The 22,361-nt window shown below is 35.3% G+C and overlaps 1 pseudogene; it reads right to left on the bottom strand.

Moving 5' to 3' along the window:
* LOC149166652 (RNA polymerase II C-terminal domain phosphatase-like 3) overlaps nucleotides 1–22,361 on the bottom strand; it is a 52,682-nt pseudogene that overhangs the window by 468 nt on the left and 29,853 nt on the right.

The following is a 22,361-nucleotide window of genomic DNA, read 5'->3' as shown; positions in this document are numbered from 1 at the left end:
ACTGCCTTAACTAGATAAGGTAGAATTTAGGTCAGTGGGGTTATCAGCCATAAAAATATGGCTTCCCTCCTCCTAGCGCCATAAATGTTGATTGTGCTAGACCTTCCAATGTTCAATGGATCTCCCAAATATGAAATCCCAATTATACCTCACACCGTTTGGTGTAGGAGTCTCATCCGGTATAAAGGCCTGGTTGCCAAGTTCTTAAATATTTTCCTTGGCTCTAGCTGTCAGCAACAAAGAGGGATGCAATGGTGCCTTCGAAAAGCATGAAGGTGTGCCAGGTGAGTGTTCAGTTGTAAAGTGAGACTCTAAGAGAGAGGTAGTAGTACCACCCAAGAAGAGACACACATGAACTGGAAGGATCTGTCTAACACCCAGTGGAATAGTCAATGAAGGATGTGTCAGTCTTTACAACCAACAAATGAGAAACATTTGTCTAATATCCTACGGAGTAGTCCACAAGAATGGGACAACAATAACAACCATTACAACACATTCTCAATAATATAAGTACTAAAACAACCAAAATAGTTCAACTATCTTAGCACATGTGAAAGAAAACATGAAGTACAAACATCTACTAAATAGTATTACAAACATTCATAATCCATTCATGAAGAACGTGTCAGCCTTGAAGGATTCTGTTATTAAGTAAAATTTCCAAGACACATGTATACAATGAACATCACTAGCTCCAGTAGTGGAGCATTAAAGCCACCCCTTGCTCCCCAAAAGAACTATCTTATCTCTCTAATGCTTTGTAGGAGGAGCCAAGGTGAAAAGTCATTTCCTCTTACAACGAGGGAGTATATGTAACAATGAGGAGGTGATGCTTCACCTTCCTTCTGACTCTTCATCTACCCTCATGACTGTTTGACTTCCTATGACTTTTCAACTTTACATGAATCTTCGTATTCCACACATGTTCTTTGGATTTTCACTTTACAATACATTTCTAAAACATATGTTACATCATTGGCCATAAGGTGTGGCATGTGACCACTCATGACAAGACATGACATGACACTGATGACATGGACTTCTTAATGATGTGGTAATGTCAAGCCACTTCTATCGTTGAGTGTTGAATGTCTTCTTGAGAATGTTTTTCTTTTCACTTCTACATGGCTTGGTGATAAGGAATCTTCAATGATCTCAAGTCTTGAATGGTGGTAAAAAACTAGTGTCCTTTCACTTTTCTTGATTGATTGGCTTGTGTGTCCAGCTTTAAGTGTGTCTTTCAGCATGCTCCCTTCTTCATATCCTTTTTTATCATCTTCCCATCGCATGATAGAGTACTTGTATATGAAATTCACTCATGACGAGATGGTATCAGTCTGAAACCCCCCTAGTCTAAGATAATGCATTTTGATCCATTAATTAAGTCTGAACCAGGTGATAGGCTGAGAGAGAGGGCTCAGTGACTACGCAGCTGCGTATTTCAAGTAGCCAAGGGTGAGGCTTGAGCCCTAATACTGTGTAGTGCACAATGTAGACAGGACTAAGGGAAAAAATTGCGTAGTTATGAGAGCTAGTGAGAGAGGATGAGGGGATGGGCACTAAGAGGACATATTGTGCAGTTCTAGGGGACAAGGGAGGTTGGGTGGTTGCAAAACTATGTAATTCATAGGCTCAGGGAACAGTCTTGAGGCTTGTGATTACATAGTGGGCATTGAATGCTAGGCTGAGAGGAAGGATTACGCAATTCTGGAGGTCAAGGTTGGAGCTTTGGCTCAGAAACTGCGTAGTACAGTAGTCCTGGAAGGTAGGAATTGCACATTACACAGTGCCAAGGGGAAAGATCACATCTATAGGATTCAGACTACATAGTGCACAACTCAGGGAGGTCAGGTGAAGCTAGGTTTCTTGGTCAGGAAGTTTTTCTAAAACTGGCTAAGTGTGGGATCGACGAGACTAGTGTGAACAGTGATAAGACATTGAATTTGATCATACACTTAGAATTATTTGATGACTCAACAACATAGATCACCCATAACACATAAACAATGAATTTCCCTCTATGCGACAACTTTATGATATGTTCTGACAAGTGTGTCACTAAAGATATACTTTGCGACGATTGTGAAGACACTTATGCGACCATGTTCAAAACTTTGGAAATGAGTGTGATAGATACTTGCATGGTTAGAACAACTCATTTTCACAAATATTACCTCTTGAAAACACTAGAACAAGGTTATGTACATGGTGCGGTAGTGAACATGCAAAAAGACGACATTTTTCCTGACTTGCAAAAGGGCACAAAATACTTTAAGAAAGCACATGAAATGAGTTTAAAAGTTTTTGACGACAATAAAAAATACCAAGGAAGGCTCTGAAATTGGATGTAGGCCAAACTTTTGGAGGGTGTTGTAGCAACTACAACATGTCTCTAAAAATTGTATAACTGATAACATCCACCATTTGAGAGTGCTAAGGACTAGAAGCTCCATTCTTTGGAGAGTCTAGGTCTAGAAGATGAATCTGAGCCTATCGATATGCAAACAGTAGATATTCATTTAAATATTAGTGATGTGATATCATATGTTTTTTAAATTAAAATATCTACTAAAAATATGATCACTATTTGCAATATAATGAGACTATAGAACTTCCTTTACAACACATAGAAAAGTTCACAAGAACATTGAATATAAACAAAGTAAACATACCTAGGTAGGTCACATTCCACGAGACTTTTTAGTACATATATCTCTGCAAAAATAGAAACAAGAAGATAAAATCAACCATTCCAGAGTAAAATGCCTCCTTTAACAATTAATACAATGAAACATATAAATTTAAAAAAAAAAGGTTTCTTCAAGAAACTTCCATGAGAAAAAAAATCCTATTATCTAAGGCACTAATTTTGAAATAAAAAAATGTGCCATAAGGTCACATCATGTGAAAACAAAATAGCAATGAGGTAGGTACCATCAACTATAGAAACATAAAATAGGAAGGCCAACTGGTCTACACAAACATAGAAGAATCTGAAGCCATAGTGAGTGTCATAATAGAACCTGGTAGTGGGTATCTTCATTTTTCAAACTTGGGAGCATAAAGAAAAAAAATATCAATATCTTCTAAGAAGCTACCATAAAAAATAATTTAACTGCCTATGATATAATCAATCCATAAGATTGAAATAACATTAAACACAATGACTAAAATCATTCACAATACATGTTCTTGTTGGGTAGGTCGTTGTTGATAGTATGAAATGTTATAATGATATGTGAGAAAATTAAAAGAGAAATATAATCATGGCCCTTGTGAGTAGTTTAAATTCCATATACCACACAATATTTTATTTACACAAATATCTTTCTAAAATAATAAAAAGGTGCTTAACCTTTCCCTATTGTGGATGTTGTTGAGATTGTACGTAATTTTGTGTTGGTTATGCATAATCTTGTCCATATGGCTACTAATAATGCTTTCCAACCACATATTTGATTAAAAGAATCAGACACTATTCCATAAAATAGGAAAAATTATGTGAACATTTCAATGACATTAACTATTAAATAAGAAAATTTGCCATATTTGGTATAAGATAAAACATTGGCTACAAAAAATGGAAAGTGAAATTTCAAATACTAGTAAAGATGTTACGCAAGTCCAAAATATAGAAAGGAATTTCTTTACAAACATTATATATATATATATATATATATATATATATATATATATATATATATATATATATATATATATATATACTAACATGTATGGATTGTACTGACTATATAATGAATACGGTAACTTGGTATATCTACCATATGGTCATTGACCCGGATATTTCCATTGGAGTGTAGATTTCTGTTCTTGCATTTGATGATGATATGGTTTTTGTGTCTATTTCTAATATGGTTGTTGATAACCATATTATCAATACTCCTACTTGAATATGTTATCTACAAGTTGTTGAGAGTAATCTTGATAATATTCCTATACATATGCACAAGTATATAAGCATTAGTTAGGCCATTCCCCATGCTAAACCATGCATGACCAAATTTAAATGTAGTAATGTAGGTAAATTTTAGAAGAAATAAACTTCAAATACATAGGATTGAGTTAACTATGGACAAATAGCAACATAAAAAATAAGGGCAAAATTTTCAAGAAAAAGTAGCAACATAGAAGAGTAGTCTAAAATTTCAATTCAAGAAGTCTTTATTACATGCCAAACAAACATTGAATAGAGGAAATTTGGACACATAATTTGTCTTCAAGAATTTTCAAAATAAAGACTAACTAATTTCTATATTATCCACCTAAACATAGATAAAAAAAGGAGAAACAATTCATTACTAGCTAACTAAAACCATGACTTATCAAATACAGTGAAAGAAAGTTAACTAGCAATGAAAGAAGGAATAAACATGTAGTGAAAGCAAATTAACTAGCAGCTCTGTTCATAAGAATAAGTTCACACATTCACTAGCTTCTACATTAAGCAGTCCCAAAAGTAAGGGCCATTGAAAAATAGGAAGAAGGAGAAATATATAAATCATATCTTTTTTTTTACACAAGGAACTATGTAACCTCCATAGGTATATGCAATAGCCTATAAGTAGCATATACCAGAAAATCGTATCTCAGCCTAGTATGACAAAGTCATCCTAGGTGAGGGAAAATATGGAAATGGCATATCATTGCCAAAATGGTACGAAAACTATAGGGATTCACTTATACAAAGAAATGCATTGAGAGGAGTATCTACAATTTTTTCAAGAAGAATAAATGACTAAAAAAAATTGCAGCATTGATTGAATGGAACAATAAAAGGCTTGAAAGAAGGCCACTGGATGACATAAGTTGATCTCCTCGGTAGGGATCTAGTACCCTTCAAGACATTTCTTCTAAAAATAGTTTCACATATTTCATTGGCTACAAATATAAGAAGAATGATATCACTCAATGTGAAATCAATTGGGTATTTTGTAGGTGTGAAAATATTAGTGGAAAAAACCATGTCTGGAGCTTCATGCTTCTCAAAGAACACGAGTTAAAATATATTTCTCAATGTTCAAAGAATCACTATGGACCTATCATTATATCCAAATTCTTCCATTAGACTTGTTAATCAAAAGAAAGATAGCATGGAAACCAAATCTATAATTGCAATTTTTAGATCACAAAATGTAAACTATATGAGGGGCTTAATTCAAATTTGTACTGGTATAAGTTAACCAACCTAGCATCTCTTAAGAAATCATTGAAAAATAATTGGCCAAAGCTCTTTTGTACAAATTTCTACATCACAAAATACAACGCTTATTCAACATAAGTTTTATGCTTGGTTTCCAACGCTTCACATAAAATGCAATATATCAAGGACAAAAACCAAAATGTTTTATTTTGTATAGAAAATACCTTATTGTATGGAGAATGAAATATTATATAATCTGCATCTCGAAGGGAAAACTATTTTCCTTCTTCCTTTTCAAACTTGGAAAAGGAAAACCCGAAACTTGCGTGTGCAAACTCTATTACCAAAAAAAGGGCATATGTCCATAATAAAAAATCATGAGCTTGAAATCTAAAAGTGTGATACAAAAGCTCACTTATTACAAAACTATTTGTAGCATGAATCCAACACCATGGAATAACAAGTTTGTGAAATTTTTTGATCCACAACCTAGTCCACTATCATATCATCTTTGATTCCTCTGACAAATAATTAGGTATATGTATTCATATTTTTGTTTGTCCTCAATTAGTATAATGTATTCATAGAAAATAATTAAATAGTTTCATAATTTCTTCAACATACCTTGTGTGTGACCACAGAAAGTGGGAAGTCCCAAGGAGTAATGGCACCTTTCAACATTATTTTGAAAATTTTCAATAAAGCTCTAAAGTGGTGGAACTGCTAAAATTGACATAAGATTAGGAATTACATGACAAGAATATAAGAGATAGGTTGCACTCTAGACCATTATATCAAATATTTTTCTGTCTATATATTTTTAGATCCCTTTTTAAATTGATAATGACATGGGAATAAACATGATGCGAAAAGACAAGTGAGGTTGTTTTCTTGTAATCAACGCTAAGACACGTGGCCAAAATCAGGCCTTTTCGCATCACTTTTGAATGTTTTCCAAAACCACCTCTGGATGCATGCGAAAGTGGTATTGGTTAAAAATCAAAACCACCCATTATGATGAGGTTGTTAATGATAACAGGTGAGCATGACATGGAGTGAGCAAGTGGGGATGACATGAATTATATATATATATATATATATATATATATATATATATATATATATATATATAGTACATTCTTATCATATCAATGAGAAATTTTAAATTGTTGGTGACTTTTTAAATTGTTCAAATAGAAGACTATTCATTAAAGTGATTTGTTGGAGTTATGCATATTTTCACAGGTATTCTTAGCACTTATAACTAATGCATGTACTGAAATTATGCATAATTGTAAATATCTAGCATGAATGGAGTCTGTCGAGGTCACAGGTCAATTAGATTTTGAAGTTTTTCCCAAAGACCATGACCCAAAAGGGTTTATCTTGACACACAGAGACAATGCCATTTTTGACCCTATAATGAGAAGATACAATGTGCGTGAGCTTTTGAGGAAATATAATGAAGAGTCACTAGTTATCTCCTTCCATATTAGGGTCAAATCATGTTTGGATCCATACATTTTCTCTCAAGTTTATCAATTTCTTGAGTTAGTAAGCAGGTGTGCACATAATTATTTTAAGGGAACCAGAGTTATCATGTCCTTTAACAATTCTAGGGTTTTATGTCTCCTTTCTCCAACACATATTATCTAAATTATCGATGTTCCTTTCTCAGCTCCTTTAGAGAAGGTTACCTTCAACAAACTTGTCTTAAAATCCAAAGTCAATTCAATGCCTAAATATGAATACACTTAGCAATTGCAAAGCCTAGTTAGGGTTGAAATTCAGTAAAATTTACTTACAAAACGCTATTCATATGACATATTTAAGAAAGAGGTAAAGCTTGTTATATCAATGATTTGTAAAATTTTAAGGTTATATCATGATAAAGAGGTAAATGATGTTGTATTAGGTTACCTTTTCTTTCTAAGTGACCTTGAAGATCAACCCTTACCTAAATTCAATATTGCAAAGTTTTTGGACAAAATAATTCATTATTAGTTGTAGGATTTCAACCACCACATGGATTTTAGGTACCAGTCTTATTTGATATATATGTTCATAATTTTTTTTTTGTGGAAGAATTTCAAGGTATAAGTTTTAGTTGTCGGTACTCAGATGATATGATGAAGTCATTTTTTTACTGGACACAAATTGTAATTACCCAACAACAACAAGGATATTTTGTCCAATATGCTAACATAATTATTCAAAACAAATTTTAGTTGATATATGGTTTTGTTCCCCCTAGAATTCAATTCGAACTCAAGCAGTGGTTGCAGTGTCCAGGAGGAAGTTTGGAGTTTGGTTCCCTTTTAAGGATTACACGGTCGTAAGAATATATGGAGTAGAAGTGAGACCTTACCAGCTCCCATATTTTCTTACTTCAAGACTATTTGCTTTATATTTTATTAGACAAAAGTTTGATTCCATATAGAGGAATTTTTTTGGAAGAAAATTCAAAATTGATTTTAAAATTCCTAAGAAGGTTGACCCTTTTGTGATGAACAGAAGAATGGTAGCTCTTACTGCTGAGAAGATACTAAGCTATTATTGTTTAAATGAATACCAATAGTTTAGATATGATCCTCTACATATTATTTCTTAGAGGATGAAATAACCTAAAAGCACTCCATATGAACATGAAGAGCATCCTAAATGGGAAATGATTTCTAATTAGGAAGTCTATGAAGAATAAAAATTTGAACAAGCAACTGGATAAATTGGTTAGATACCAGATAACTAAGTGTTCATAGTAAAGAAGGAAATTGATTAAGATGAAAACCAAGGGCATCAAAAGAAATTGTTGAAGATTATCATTGAGGGAGAACCTTCAATAACCTAGAGAGATGAGGAACCCGGAGAGATTAGGAACCTAAGGAGTTAACTGGAATGTTTATTTTTCAACAATTCCCTATTTCCAGATTCAACCAAAGGACTGAAACAGGTGAAGAGAGATCATTAAGCTTGATAAAAAAATATGGATAGATCAAAAAACAAGTTATTGATTACACGTTAGAATTGTAATCTCAAATAAGTGATAAAGGAAAACCTTTATTAATTTCATCTCCAAATCATGAAATCAATATTTTTAAGTTATCATTATTGTAGAAAAAGAAAAAACCAAGCAAAGGTCATGGAATTATGTTGTCTCTAAGGTAAGGCTTGAATTGGATCAGATTCATCCAAAAGATAAAATATATTTGGCTAAACAAATAGATGAAATTGTACATACTGATTATCTCGAGGATACTACTAAAAGGGACAAATTTTTGGTAACTTAGCTATGGATTCATTTTTCAAGACATGTGTTTGGATTGACGTAGGATCTCAAAATGTTAATCCATAAGGGTTATGACTTCCTTTCCCTTCTACAGATCTAGTGTTTCCAAACCATTTTCAGGACATCTTATCCAAGTTTAACCTCATAAAATCCATCATAAAACCCATAGTTTGTATGATTTCAAGGTGTGAACAACTAAAATACTTGCAATAGGCCTTATACAAGAGAGTTCAAAACCCCTTGCTTCGCCACATTAAAAAGTGGAAGAAGATGGTTCTTATTGATGGTGTTGGATACCGCCAACATATAAGGGATCTCCCCGATATAAGGTACGAATTATACCTCACATCGTTTGGTGTAGGATTCCAATTTAGAAATATGACCCAACTATTGTTTACTAAAAGGTTTTCCTTGGCTTAAGTTACTAGCATGAGAGAGAAGCACACATGTTCTTTTGAATGAGCAAGAGAGTGTGCCTTGTGAATGTTCAATTGTAGATGTATCAACATTCTTTCACTACAAAGGGGAAGAAAGTGAGCCTCTAAAAGAGAAGTAATAGTACTAATCTAATGGAGAGGCATACACATATGATAAAGACTCATCTAACATCGAGTGAAATAGCTCACATAAATATGATGATCGTTACAATTATTACAACACATCTCCAAAATGTTAAGCACCAAAGTCACTAAAATAATTCAATTACTTCAATACGTGTGAAAGCCAACATGAATCATAAACATTACAAGAATATTCTTAAAATAGTCACAATCCATGCATGAAAATGTGTTAGCCAAAAGGCTTCAAGTATTAGGCAAAAGTTCCAAGATACATGAGCACAATGAACATTACTAGGTCCAATAGTGGACTATTAGAGCCACTACTTGCTCCCCAAAAGTAATAACTCTTTTTCTCTAGTGCCTTATGGGAGATTCCAAGGTTAAAAGTCCTTTGCATGAGTAATGAGGATCCTTTTATAACTTGAGGCATGACCTTTCATATCCTCATCACTATTGGCTTTCCAACTTTAATGACCTTTGGACTTCCAAATGACTCTTGGAATTACATATGACTCTTGGTATTACATGTCTTTTAGACTTCTATACATGGCTCTTTTGTCCATACATGACTTTTTGACTTACACTTCTTGGTGTTTACAATAATTGGATGATTACATCATAACTTCCATATCATCATGTGATAAGGACATGACAAGTCACTACTATTGATGACTTCGACTTCTAGTGACTCATGACATGGACTTTCTTCAATGGTGACATGGCTTCCACTTGTGTCTTTCGGTCGTTGATGTCTCCACCCTCCAAAGGATCTTTGAGCTTATGGAGTTTTCAGTGTGCTTCGATCATCAAGACTTAAATGTGTTCTTTGTTCTTGAATTCTTATGCCTTCCTTACCTGATCTTATTCATGCATCGTTGCCATGTTGTTATTGAATTACCTCTAAGTGAAATCACTCATGGCAAGCAAGAATCATCCTGAAAAAATATTATATTCTAACATGTTTCATGAATATTTTCTATTTGTTTCTTAACAGTGCACTTGCGAAGAGTATGGAGATCTTTTGGGCTAAAGGGCACACTTTGAAAGGTTGAAGGGATAAAGAGAAGAAGCTTTAGGGTTTCGAGATGCATTCATGCACTAAAGAGAGAGAGGAAATCAAGAGAAGGCACATGGTTCATGTTCAAAGGACAAAGGATGAGGCTTTGGGCTTCCCAAGTGTACTATGCACTCAAGGGAGACAAGGAGGGCACAAAGTACATTGCTGAAGGTTGACGAAAATGGCTTCATAGCTTTAGGATTCACTCAAGTAGGAAAAGGAGGGTGCATGGCACAATGTCGAAGGACGAAGGATGGGGATTTAGGGCTTCAAGGTTCACCCATGCACTCAAAGAGGCCGAGAAGGGAACGGGGTGCATTGCTGAAGGTTGGAGTTAAAATTTGAGCCTTTGGGGTAGACCCTCATGTGCTCAAGGAGGGCATAGTCCTTCCAGTAGAAGGAGTGTGCTCAAAGGAAGGCTTGATTATTCAAGGGCATAGTTTGGAACAAGGAAGGGGAAAGATTCTTAAGCATTCACTATATGCTCTTAGGGGGCACATGGTACACTTGTGAACAACGAAGTATTTATGCTCAAGGCTTAAGAGTGCACTTTTTCTCTTTTTGCCTTAATGGGTTCACTTGAACAGTCAAAATTTTTCTAAGTCTGGAGGATAGAACAAGGGGCAAACCCATTGAGTTTAGACATAAAATCATGTGAGACACATACCAACTCATCAAGAAAACTTACAAAAAATTGAACAATGATAAATACGCATTAAAACTCCACTTGACATACATTCCCCAAGTACAGCGAGTGAAGTGTGTGTGAAAAGTGTCGTTTTACAACAAAAAAGATGCCATGACCATGAAATACACTAGAGATGTTCTAATCAATGTGATGACACATAAGAATGATAAAGAAAACTTGAAACATTTAAAATGACTTGAAATAACACTTGACAACTAAGGTGATAGTTGATATAATAGTAAGGTAGGCTCCAAAATTTGAATGTAGAAAAATTTTTGGAGGGTGTTGTAGCTGTGACAACACTTGGCGACACATTGGGAAAACTTCATCTTCTCTACTTAGGAATAAATTTTCATTTTAAGGGTCATCCCTTCAAGAAGTATTGATTCATCAATTAGATTGTCTTTATTTTCCCTTTTGACCCAGTTAAATACATAGTACCTAAATTCCTTTCACTTGTTTCAAACACAAAAAAAATGCCAAATCACAATTGTTTCAATCTAGGAAAAGATAATGTGCTTGACGATTTTAAGATATTCAGAGTATGTGTTTCATATTTGGCGTTTCTCTCCACTAGAAGGCATGGACAGTACCCCGACGGAGTCACTATAGGAGCACAAACCCTTCTTCACTTCCAGCAAGCCTAGATAGTACCCCAGTGAAGTCACATGCTTCACCTCCCTGCGCATGAATCATTTCTCCTATTTCAACCTTTATTTATTTATTTAATAGGACTATGATTTGAAACTTATTATTTTCAACGAGTGGAAGAGGGATCTCGACTTATTGAAATCAGGGGAGGTTTCTCCTTTAGAGAAGTATTTATATAACCTCTGATATTGCTTTTCTCACTTTAGATTTTCCCCTTGTCCTTCTCTACTAGATTGTATAAGAATGTAACACACCAAGTAGATATGCACCAAGTTAACAAGTTTGGATACTAGAATATATGCATATCTAATATGTTCCCTCGAGGTTTTCCTTTTAGATGTATTATATTTTCCTTCTGAACTTAGCTCAACCTATGGAATCTTCCCAAACAAAAAAGAATAATAATAGATAGCCAAGCATCATGGTTGTCACATTTTCTCTTTATTTCACCACAAAGACTTTCTAAGCCATGAAATTTTCACACAAGGTGTTATTTATATACAATTACCATGATAGAAAACAAGATAGGACCCAAATTGACATGACACACACATAACTAACACAAACAAAGAGGAAAGAAAAAAAAAGGAAAAGGTTGTATAAAAAAAACAACTTAGAGCTGCTATTGGAAGTAACATTTCAAATCTCTACCATTTACGGGAAGAGGATTAGTCTTCCCATCTAAGGATTTTAGCTTGAAAGTATTATGACCAAGATTTTGCTAGATGGTAAAAGGGCTAATCCACAGAGATTGGAACTTCATGTTTTTTCCTTTATCTTCATGGCCTTTGTCCCACTTCAATACTAAGTCACCCACATTGAAACTCTTAGTCGCTACAAGTTTCTTGTCGAACCAATGCTTAATACGATTTTGATGGACAACAAATTTTTCTTTGACTTTGAGCCTTTCTTCCTCAAGTTTAAGAAACGTTTCTACCCTGAATTGAACTAGAAGGAAAGGTCTACCTTGGGACACTTGGGAGAGTTACAAGGATGGGAAATACAGGTTCAGAGGCAATATAACTTCTTTGTCGTAAACCAGAAAGTATGGTTAGGTTTTGAGGGAGGGATTAGGAGTTATATGGTCATCCAAAGGTGCATTCATCAAATCATTGTGCCAATTCCATTTCTTAGAGAAAATGATTTTCATGATTATGAAGATGATATTTTGGTTTGTTGATTCAACTAACCTATTTCCCCGCAGGTAATAGTTAGATAAAATGTTTAATATAATACCATTTTCTAATTAAAATTCATAAAGTTTCAATGAAGACAAATAAGTTGCATTATCAAAGACATGAGACGTAGGAACACCAAACTTGGTGATAATTTTTCGCTTCAAGAAGTGGATGACTTCCTGGTCGTTAACTTGTCCTAAGGGGATTGCTTCTATCCACTGAGTAAGAAAATTTGTCGTTGTTAGAATATATCGGTGTTGATTTGACGAATATGGGAGAATTTCTCTAACAACATCTAGTCCCCACTATTAGAAAGGTTCCTCGACTTCTACTGGTAGCAGTGAGGTGACTGACTTCTTATCTCAACCGACATATCTCTGACAAGCTAGGCACTTGCAAACATAATCATGAGCATATTTGAATAAGGTGGCCCAATAATAACCAAACCTCATTACTTTATGTGCATTTGTGTTGCCTACATAGTGACCACTTGCCGATTTGTGGTGTTGATCTCTTAATACCTTCTATGTGTCCTCAGGCTCAAGGCATCTTAGCAAGACAACATTGTGGTGCTTCATGAAAAGGACTCCATGAATAAGCTAATAAGATAGATATTTAAGGTTAATTTCCCTCTTTTGTTTATTCAATAAATGTGTGGGCAAGGTGTCATGCTCTAATAATTTTCATATTGCTAAATACCATGGCAATTTAGGTTTGGCCTGTCGAACTTATTCAACATTGTACATTTCTATTACATTCTCCCAACCTAAAATATCTTACTCGGGAGCATCTCTCACTTCAGCTACAAGTTGACAGATGATATGACCCTTAATGGTATGAACTGGTTTGAAATCCATCTCATATTCTTGTAAGTAGGTCATCCAATTCGCCCTCTTCTCACCCAACTCCTACTACATTAAAAGTGTTATGATCATTGAAAGGGGCACAAAAATGATTGTGTGAGATTTGAGGAGATTGGGCCTGAGATATTTTACTGCCTTATACACAACATAAGCATGTTTATCAACGGGAGGATAATTCATCTCTGATCCCTGTAATCCAACACTCATGAAAGAAATAGGCCATTTATTTCCTTGAGTATCCTTCTGAGTTACTGTAGCCACAATTGATGAATTTGAAGCAAAAGTGTAGAGTAGGAAATTTTTTCCATAATTAGGACTAAATGATGCAAGTGCATTAGTAATAGCTTGTTTAATTTGAGCGAAAGCATATTTTTCCCTTTTATCTCATTTGTAAGTCATAACTTTCTTAATCATCTCTTGTAGATGTTTAACTATCTAAGCATAATCATAGATCAAATTTCATAGGAAATGAATCTTCCCTAAGAAGGATCGCATAGCCTTCTTATTCACTAGGAATAGTATTTGAGTATTAGATTTGACCCTTTCAAGATCAACATTTATTCCTCTCTTTGCAATTATTTGTCCTAAGAGAGTTCATTTTGACACACCAAAGATGATTTTCTTGGGATTGAGAGAAATCCCATATTTACAACACCGCTCAAATATTTTCTTCAGATGATGTACATGATCTAATCTTGTTTTGGAAAACACAATTACATCATCTAAATAAACAACAACTCTTTGGCCAATCAGGCCACAGAAGTGATTTCCATCACTCTTTGAAATGTAGCACCAACATTAATAGGCCCCAACGAAATTCACTTAAAAGAAAATGTTCCCCATTTATTCCTGAAGGTTGTCTTGAGATGATATGGTTCCACCACTAGCACTTGATTATAGTAAAAAAAATCATCTAGAAACGAGAACATATTAGATCCAAATACTATTTGGAGGATCTATTCCATGGATGGCGCTGGGTAATTATCTTTATCTGATGCTCGGTTGAGGTTGCAGAAGTCTACAAATAACCTTATCTCGTCGAACTTCTGTCTGACTGAGACCAAATTCGAAACCCAAGTGGAATGTCTAACCTTGAAAACGATCCCAGCATCGAGCAACTTTATCAATTCCTTTTGAATGAGGGGTTCCAGCATTGGATGAACTGTTCTTAGCTTTTGCTGAAAATATTTTACCCCTTCTTTAATGGGAATTACATGTTGGATGATACAAGTATCATATGTCGTTAAATCATCGTATTTCTATAAAAACACATCACAGTATTGTTTGAATAGGTGAATGAATGCATGTCGTTCTTGTGGAGAACAACATGTACCAAGGTTTACATACTTCAAATCTTCTTGAGTTCCTAAATTGACTTGTTCAGATGACAACTTCAATATTTGAGTTTTAGTATTGGTTGGTCCTCTAACCTAGTTTTGCAATTCATATAATTTTTCACGGGGCACTACAACTTTAGGCATAATATTTCTTTTCTTCACATTAGATTCCTCCTACAAAGCCTTGTCATGCTTATCCTCTTTAATTGCGACATCTTTGAACACGTCCACATTAGCCATAAAATGCATTATCTATTGGTCATCATTGAAAAAACAAAAATTAGTGATGCTATCTGGAAAATATGGTTTATATATAATCTCTAGAGAAAAACATGTTCTCAATGGTGACATTCTGTGGCTGCATTAGCTAATGTGTCTGCTGCAACATTTCTAAGCCTAGGAACATAGATGATATTAAAAGATTTAAATAATTAACCAATTTCCATACCTCCTATTGGTAGCTTTTAATATTTGGTGAAACACAATGGATAGTGTTCCGTATCTAATGAGTGACCACTTCTTGAGACACCAATCACCTTGAGTAATTATACCTTTAGATCGATGGCTTTCTTTAGTCCAAGCATAGGTGCTTCATATTCTGAAATATTATTTATACACTAAAACTCCAAATGACATGATAGGATGTACTTATTATTGTGTTCTTTTATGAGTACACAACCACCTCCAAAGCCATCCTACTTTCTTGAACTGTCAAAGTAAAAAGTCCATATATTGTTAGTTGTTAAACCAGTTTCTATACTATTATTAGTATTACTATGTACATCTATATTATAGGATTCATTAACACTAGTTAGAGTACAAGGAAGGAGCTCCAACTGTGTATTGGATGGGACGGATGATGGCTGATCTTGATAACACCTATGATCAGTTTCCAAGATACAATTGTAAAAGATCAAATCAACAAAGGCCACAGGTTCATTACGAATCTCTAGTGGTGTCATGGTATATTTCATGTATGCTTCACTTTCCACTCAAATATGGTTGTATCTGCCCTTATGTGGAAGCCATAAATGTGAAAAATTTGTAGCAAAATACCCTTGTAATTTACTAAACCAGTCTCTACTTAGGAGTAAGCCATAGGCCTCGAGAATGTCCACAATTGCAATGTTTATACATTGGTGCACTCGGTGATCATTTTTTAATTAGATAATAACATTCTTGAGTTCACCAATAGTTTGGACAAGAGATATGTCCAGATGAATGATTTTTGCATCAATTTTATCCCATTTAACATTAATTTTCTTAGTAATGGATAATTGCATTATACTGACAGGTTCACCTGAATCAACCAAACACTTATGGACATTGTAATTAAAAATTTTGAAAGTTAATAAAAATGGGGGACATAGATTATTAGCATCTAATGTTACAACATTAACCACAAATTCAAGAGAACCAGAAGACTTACCAAACACCTTTTGAGAGGTAAAATCTTCATCATTTGATGAAGGTTGTGAAAAGGCTTGGACAAGCAGTTCATCCTGGAATACTATCTTGGCAAGCTCAAAGATAGATATGTTAGCACGAGTTCTCTTCAAATCTTCAACTATGTAAATCAATGGTTTTACTTTTAGCAGGTAGTGTTGAAGTGTTTGGAGGAGTAGCTTTATTTGACACTTCCAGAGTGATGGACATGCTTTTGCTACTAGTGGAAGTGTTCTTAGAAGTGGTAGCATTTCCAGACTTATTGTGTGCATTCTGAGCAGGATTGGCCAGTGGTGAAATCCTTCTTAACAATTTCTCCTTCATTTTTGTCTTGTCACCTCCTATTTAGAAATGGGCCCTTGTCTCCTCAGACTATGTCGAGCATTTTGTTTATGAGAAGGGGCTTCACTTTGTGGTGGTGCTTCAACACTCTTCTTGTTACCATTGATAATACAATCAAAATCATTAATTGCATGTCCAATACCTATACTTTCCTTAGTCTCTGCATGTTCATTTGCTTCTTTTATTTGCTTAGGCTACTCATATTCTAGTAAGATATCAACAATTTGTTTGGCTATAGCATTCATGTTGTGGTTCCACTGTGGGCATGTTTTCTTAGAATTCCATTCTTGATGGAAGGAGTAGTAGTTATCCATGCCCATACTTCCAATATTCAACGTTACATTTGAACTCTGGGAAAATTTAGTTGGCTAGTTTTTGTTGTTATTATTCCTTCTAAAAGGGAAAGACTTGGGAGGCTTGGTATTAGTAGAAACCTCGCTTGAAATTCTCTTTAATTATGAGACTTCATTGGTGAGTGCTTTTAGAGATATGGTCAAGCTGACAATATCCACAAAATCCTTTTCTTTAGACTTTCTTGAAGAAGACAGAGACATCTTACCAATCTCCTTAGAGTCATTAGATTCATCATCATTCGTAATAACTCCAATGGCACAGATTTATTTCTCCAGGGTGATTACTTTTGCAAAGTTTAGTGACAATGTCCCCTTTGAAACTATTTTAACAAAAGAGGAAATCTTTGTGGGAAATGAAGTTGTATAGTAATCAATAGTAATTTAATTATGAGGCTAGGTGTTATGAAACCAGCTCAAGAAAAGATAGAAAAGATAGATCAATGCCTTAGAATTTAGCCTCTTCGAGGGGGCAACCTCCTTTACATTACATAAATGAACAATTCTTTGATGATTCAAATGACAAAACCTCCTTTCTATATATAGGAGTCTAAGGAGTCACAATATAATCCAGCCGACCTAACAATAATAATATAAAGCCACAAAAATAACAATAGAGGGATTCTATGGGGCACAGTAATAACAATATGGGGGCAATAGGGGCACAACAATATTAATAAGGGGTATAACTACAATAGTAATGGGGTAATCACTAGTATTATAGGGACCCAACATGCCCCTCTCCTTCAAAAAAGTGTTGTCCTCAACGCTTGAGTAGTTCTGGATACTTCTGCATAAAATTCTCATCCTCCCATGTGGAATCTTCAGCGGATAAGTTCTTCCACTTGATAAGATACTTTGAAATTGATCGATTTCGTAGCTGTCGAGTTCTTGTTTCTGTGACTGCTTCCGGTTCCAATATAATTTTTCCTTCCTCGTCAAGTTCTGGCAATATTGTTTGAACTGGGAGCTTGTCGCCTATAACCTTCTTTAAACATGAAACATGGAAAACTGGGTGCAATCGAGAAGCTGCAGGAAGCTCCAATTTGTATGCCATAGTACCAATCTTTTGCAACACCTTGTACAGACCATAATACTTTGGTGATAATTTATTATCCTTCTTAGCTTGCTTGAGGGACATTTGCTTATATGGTTGTAGCCGTAGGAATACCCAATCACCTACATCAAAACTTCTTTCACTGCGATGTTGATCTGCCTGTTGTTTCATTCTATTCTGTGCCAACACGAGGTTATCCTTTAAGAGTTGGAGGACTTGTTGTTGATGTTCGATGTGATGTTCCACTGCCTGAACCTTAGAATTTTCTCTTAAATATGATGTGATGGATGGTGGTTGATACCCATAAAGTGCCATAAATGGGGTCATTTTTGTTGCTGTATGGAAGGAAGTGTTATACCACCATTCAGCCAGAGGCAACCATTTGACCCATTGTGTCTGTTTATCAGATACAAAGCAACGAAGATATCCTTCCAAACATTTGTTTACTATCTCAGTTTGCCCATCAGATTGAGGATGATAAGATGAGCTATGAGCTAACTGAGTACCAAGACAAGAAAATAATTTTGTCCAAAAATTTCCAGTGAAAATGGGATCTCTGTCACTTACAATAATCTTTGGGTTTCCATGTAGCTTTTGAATTGTTTCCATAAATGCAGTAGAAACTGTACTGGCTTTAAATGGATGTGATAATGCACAAAAGTGTGCATACTTGGTAAGTCTGTCAACTACCACCATGATGACACTCTTTCCCTCAGACTTGGGTAAACCTGTGATAAAATCCATTGAAACCTCCTCCCAACGTTGGCTTGGAATGGATAAAGGTTGTAATAGACCCTGTGTCTTAATTGTTTCAACTTTATTTTGTTGGCAAACCAAACATTCCGCCACAAACTTTTGAATATCTGATTTAAGGCCATCCCAAAAAAATTCCTTCTTAACCCTGTGGTAAGTTTTTAAAAATCCTGAGTGCCCTCCTAAGGGAGAAGTGTGCAATTCCATAAGAATCTTTTGTTTTAGCTGGGAATTCTTACAGAGGTATAAGCGATCTTTGTACCATAACGAATCATTTTGCCAGCTAAATGTATCAGACGTACTGGAATCTTGTTGTAACTTTCGAATAAGTGCCCACACTTCTTCGTCATTCTTCCATTCCTCCCTTGCTTCGTTTATCCAATCTGGTTGGATAATAGAAATGGCGCACAACAATGCTTCCACATCCTCATCCTTTCTTGAGAGTGCATCTGCCACCACATTTTGCTTCCCTTTTTTGTAGATGATTTCAAAGTCATAACCCAACATCTTTGTGACCCACTTTTGTTGCTCTTCAGAGGATAATCTTTGTTCTAAAAAGTATTTAAGGCTATCATGATCCGTTTTTACCTTGAAGTGTCTTCCCATTAGGTAGGGTCGCCATTTCTTAAGTGCATGGAGTATTGCCAACATTTCCTTCTCATAAATAGCTTTGCTTAAAAACTTTCCCTTGATTGGACGACTTTCAAAAGCAATGGGTCTTTCATCTTGCATTAGAACAGCACCAATTCCATTTCCTGAAGCATCACATTCCACAATAAAGGTTTTTGTGAAGTCCGGTGTAGCTAAGACCGGTGCTTGGCACATTGCCTCTTTAAGATGTTCAAAGGCCTTTGTTGCTTCGGAGTCCATGAAAATGCATCTTTCTTCAATAATGTTGTTAGAGGTGCTGCTATTCTCCCATAATTCTTAACAAACTTGCGATAATACCCTGTCAACCCGAGAAATCCTCGCAGATGCTTTATGGATGTGGGGATTTTCCATTCCTTAATGGCTTTAATTTTGCTAGGGTCTACCTTAACTCCTTCATGAGATACAATATGACCCAGATATTCCACCTCCTGGACTCCAAAGAAACATTTGGATCTTTTTGCATATAATTGTTTCTCCTCCAATAGTTGTAGCACCCTGTCAACATGTTCAACATGATCCTTCCAAGACTTGTTGTAGATTAGTATATCATCAAAAAATACTAACACAAATTTTCTAAGGAATGGTTTGAAAATTGAATTCATCAAACCTTGAAATGTTGAAGGTGCATTGGTAAGGCCAAAAGGCATGACCAAAAATTCATAATGACCCTCATGAGTTCTAAATGCTGTTTTCGGAATGTCTTCAATCTTCATTCTGATTTGATGATATCCTGAACGAAGATCCAACTTGGTGAAGTAAATTGATCCATGCAATTCATCCAGTAATTCATCAATGACAGGAATGGGGAACTTATCTTTAATAGTGAGCTTGTTGAGCTCCCTATAATCCGGACACATGCGCCATGATCCATCCTTCTTGTGCACCAATACTACTGGAGCAGAGAAAGAACTTTGACTCGGTTGAATTATACCAGCCTCTAGCATTTCTGCAACCATACGTTCAATTTCACTCTTTTGGACATAGGGATATCTGTACGGCCTGATGTTTGGAGGAACACTTCCTGGAATCAGATGAATAGCATGATCATGATCACGCATAGGTGGGAGACCTTTGGGAGTCTCAAATACCTTGGAATGATTGTCCAGGACTTTTTGGAGATCTGGAGAAATAGATGATTCCGATGTGGAAACATCTAGCGAACATAATTGTGCAATTACACCTCTTTGCTCCTTTTTTAGAAGCTTTGTCATACCATTAGAGCTGATTATCTTTCCTGGTTTCCCTGCAATACCCCTTAATTCAACTTCCTTTCCTTTTGTAGAAAATTTGATGAAAAGTTCTTGAAAATTAAAAGCTATTGTACCCAAGGATTGTAGCCATTGGACTCCTAGTACAACATCAGCACCTCCCATTGGAATGGAAAGCATTGGGCTAGTCAATACATATTCTCCCATGGATAGCTTGATATTATGGCACTTTCCAGAGCAATTTATTGTTCCTCCATTTGCAATCATCACTTGACACTCTGGTGCTGGATATAGGAAGCAATTCAATTCTTTTGCTACCTTACAATGAATAAAATTGTGGGTGCTTCCTGAATCAATCAACACTATTACCTTTTTCTTCTTGATTTGTCCTTCTATCTTGATGGTTTGAGGAGTGGTAATTCCTGCCAATGCATTACAAGATATGGTCGGATTTATTTTTTCTTCATCTAGGCTTTGTTCCTGGAGTATATCCTCTTCTTTTGACCTTTCTTGCTCCTTTTCTTCTTCCTCTTCACAATCTATGTAGAATAATTTCTTCTCAGCACACTTATGACCTTTAGTGTATTTGCTATCACAACTGTAACAAAGCCCTTTTGCTCTTTTTTCTTCCAATTGTTGTGGTGTCAACCTTATAGGTTGTGGAAGACTAGGGGCAACAACACTTCCGTCTTTATAGTTGTGAGTGGTATGCTTCCTGGTTGCCATAATTTTGCTTTCCATTTTTCTTGCTAACCTGAATGCCTTCTCTAATGAATCAGGTTCCCAAAGGCGAACATCATGTTGGATATTATCCTTTAAAGACCCTATGAACACATCAATCCTATGCTCCTCTGGAATATCTTTTACCCTTATGTTCAATTTTTGGAACTCCTCAATGTGCTCCATTATTGAACCCTTTTGTTTGAGACTTATCAATTGGCTAAAAAAAGTGTTGCTTTTTGTATCCTCATAATGTGCTATCAATTCTTCCGTAAAAATTGCCCAAGTGATAAATTGTTTACGAGAGCAAAGCCATTGATACCATACAAACTGATTTGGTTCCAAATATAAAGTTGCCATACGTACCTTTTGTGTGTTTTGCACATTATTGAGATCGAAGAATTGCTCCATCTGTAATATCCATGTGGCGGGATCCTTGCCATCAAACTTCCTCATATCGATTTTTGGAACATGGTGAGTCTTCGATCCAACATTAGAGTCTATGGAATCATGATTAACATTTTTTTTGTTCTCATCATGAGTTTCCTTTAATACCCTTTCACCCTTAGTGACCATTTCTTGTAGCAACTTATTCATATTTATCTTCAATTCTTCCATCTTATCATCCATGCCATCAATTTTAGCATCCATGCCATTCACCTTAGCTTCCATGCCATCCATCTTACCTTCTACGCCTTTCTTTAAACCATCCATCTTAGCTTCTACTTCTTTCCTTAAACCATCCATATTAGATTCTGTTGCTTTTTGTGCAAGTGACACTCGTTGCACTTGTTCTTGTAATTTTGATATATCATATAGCATTTCTTCTTCTTCTTCATGAGTCATGCTAGAGCTTTCAGGTTCCTTACTAGGTGTTTGCATTTTCTTTCCTCGGGGCATCAGTTACCGATAATAATGCTCTATTATTCCCTTTGAATTCCTTCAAAATAAATTTTCAAACCAAGCTTAAGCAAAAATTTAAGAAAATCTACACACCTTTTTTCACTTTGTAGGAGCTCGATATTGCCTCTGATGTATCTCTGTACTTTT

This window comes from Pinus tabuliformis, chromosome 5_1 (assembly GCF_031772625.1).
Source record: "Pinus tabuliformis cultivar Carrire ecotype Pingquan chromosome 5_1, CPIR1, whole genome shotgun sequence".
Classification (NCBI taxonomy): Eukaryota; Viridiplantae; Streptophyta; class Pinopsida; order Pinales; family Pinaceae; genus Pinus; species Pinus tabuliformis.
The sequence above is the reverse complement of the archived record's forward strand: the minus strand, read 5'-3'. Positions and strand labels throughout refer to the sequence as shown.